A 2,949-nucleotide genomic window follows, 5' to 3' on the forward strand; every position below is an offset into this window, starting at 1 on the left:
AATGTTCTTGTGTCCTCCAAGCCAATACTACAGCTCAGTTGCCTGCATAGCAGCAAACTCACTTTCTGGGTGGTTACTCAAAACCATTCGTAAGCTATGAAGTACCTCAACATGACCTCAGTAGATAGTAGCAACAGCCAGTTTTCAGTGACTTCTCTGAACTTAGGCGTGACCGTGATGTGAAGTAAACTTTTGCTAAGCCACCTCATCCCTCGGTGCTCACGTATTTCTGTCAGTCCCAGACGGTAAATCTGAAGTGTAGCCCCTTCAGGTCTGTTACTCCTGTACGTGTGCTTTGAACGGTGAAACTGTCCGATACCCACCCGGTTGGTAGTTGCTGTATTAGGTGACTACAGGTCTATCAATTACTATGTAATACTCTGTTTCCAGTAATGCAAACGCTTGTAATTACTTGAATAAGTTTTGTTTGAACTATGGATACTTTTTTTTTTTTTACACTTAAGGAATATTTAAATGGGAACCTGACCACATTTTCTGTTTAACCTAAGCTTAAATCTTGGCCCATGTGTCTTATCCCTGCCGACTTGGTTATTTTTCTACACTTGGAATGTAACTTCCTCTTACGTACTTCTGCATTGTTGAATATTTTCTACCCTTGTATAGTCCCTTTCTTTTCCATCTCAGCACTGCTCCTGGGTCTGATTTTTAACAAGTGTAATCTGTGTTATGTACTGTCCTAAACTGTAGCATGGGCCGGCGGATCAAATAGCAGTAAATTGTCTTAACTTTTCTTTGAAGCACTACAGTACTTTCTTTTTGAGTCTGTTTAAATAGCTGTGCCATGAAATGCATCTTACACAGCCACTCTGGATAAGCAATATATTGTAAATATAGCAATTGCTGTCATAAGCTGGAGTTAAAATGTCTGGATGGTAACTAGTGCCTGTCAATATAACTTGGAAAAGAGCATAGGCCTTCATCCTAAGGTGCTGTTTCACAAGAAGTATTTCCTGGGTTGGTTCTGGGAAATGGTGAAATACCATGGACAAAACGTGTTGCTGTGCTACATTGAGATCCAAACAGGGATTTTTGGTTTCTCTGTAAAGGATGTCCGCAAAACTCATTGGTTTTGGTTTTCAATGTAACTGTAAATAAGTGAAACTGTACGTGTCTTTGTGTCAGTGTGGGGATAGCGGGGGCTGAGAGGGGGGGAGGATACGCAACAAGATGCCACTGGTTTTCCCTGACGGAAACCCACTGCTAATTAGTGAATCGTGTGACTTGCGGCCTGGCTGAGGTGTTTGAAATAAATGGGAACTGATGGGATCGGCATCGGCCTCACAAGTGAACGACTGATAAACGCAATAAAAGGCTGATAGGCAACACTATTACTCTGCTCATCACTTTGAGTACAGACTTTTTTGTTATGAATTTGAGTATATGCATTATGTAATTTGTAAAATGATGCTGTAGTGGAGACCTTGCTACAACACTATTAAAAATCTTCCCTTTTTGTGAGATCTGAGGTTTGTAGAATAGTGAGATTCTTTCGTTTGTTGAATCTTGATCTGTTCCTAATGGTGGGAGTGCTGGAGTTCTGTATCTCACTGTGATCTGGTACTTCGGTATTTGCATAAAATGGCAGTTCTGTATATTCTTTTGGCTAACTGTAAATATGAATGTTTCATATTAGCATAGTTGAATTTTTGAGGTACAGCCGTTTGTGTGAGATTAGAAAAAACAACTTTATTTCTAAGAACTTGTAAAAAAAATATTTTCAATAAAATTCCCTACCTCACCTCTGTGCAGAAATGATCCCATTTTCCTATGTTTAATTTTCTAATTTCACTTGTAAACACCAGGAAGATCCCTTTTCCATTGTTGGCCAAACCCTGCTGTTTTTCATCAAACAGCAGAATGCTTGAAAGTCTGAAGTTTAACTTGTTTCCTGTGCTTCCTTTAATGGTGACCAAGTATGTGATACCTGATAAGCAAATTCTAGAAATTTTATGCCATCTGAAGGTGTTCTCTCACTCTTCCCTGGGGGCGAGAGGCTGTACCCTGTGACTATTGCATAGGCACTGGCCATGGTTGATTATTGGGGATTGGGTTTGGGGGTTTTTTTGAGGGGGAAGCAGTGGGGAGTGGGGGGGGAACAGGCAAGGGGGTGGGTGATGAGCATACCAAGGATCTTTGTAAGACCTTAGGGGAAAAGGTTCCCGCTCCTTGTTTTGCAGTGAAGGGAATTGAGCAACTGTACCCTGTGACTATTGCATAGGCACTGGCCATGGTTGATTATTGGGGATTGGGTTTGGGGTTTTTTTTGAGGGGGAAGCAGTGGGGAGTGGGGGGGGAACAGGCAAGGGGGTGGGTGATGAGCATACCAAGGATCTTTGTAAGACCTTAGGGGAAAAGGTTCCCGCTCCTTGTTTTGCAGTGAAGGGAATTGAGCAAACACTTCGCTTTCTTTAATGGGGATGTAAAGGCACATTCCCATGATCAGTTCTAAAGATAAAAGACTTGGAGGTTATGCGAAACTAAACTAGCTAATTACTTCCTCCTTCCTCTGAAATGCCTAGCTCCTTACGCCTTTAAAAATATATATATAATTAATGCCAGGAGTATTCTCTCGCAGCGATACTGGGGATGACTGTTCCTCTGCCTTCTGAGGAGGATACAGCAAACCCAGATGGGATTTTTAACCTCAGAGCTTCCAGTACTTGGGTTTGATTCCACTGTATTCCTGCACTTAGGAAAGCATTTTTCTTACCACAGGGCAGATTGTGTGCTCTGACACCCCCTGTAAAATTCACTTGCTGAAGCTGGCTCAGAAAGGTTCCTGTGGGAAGGGGAAAGTAGGGGAGAAAAGGCGCTGCTGTGTGTGCTGGAAGCCCTTCCTCCGGAGGACTTGGGTTCTGTTTTACTTGGGAGCAAGAACCAGAGTTTTGGCGGGAGGGGTGTAGAAAAGGGCATCAGTTCCTGCTGAAC

This window comes from Buceros rhinoceros, unplaced genomic scaffold (genome assembly GCF_000710305.1).
Source record: "Buceros rhinoceros silvestris isolate BGI_N320 unplaced genomic scaffold, ASM71030v1 scaffold26232, whole genome shotgun sequence".
NCBI classification, from domain to species: domain Eukaryota; kingdom Metazoa; phylum Chordata; class Aves; order Bucerotiformes; family Bucerotidae; genus Buceros; species Buceros rhinoceros.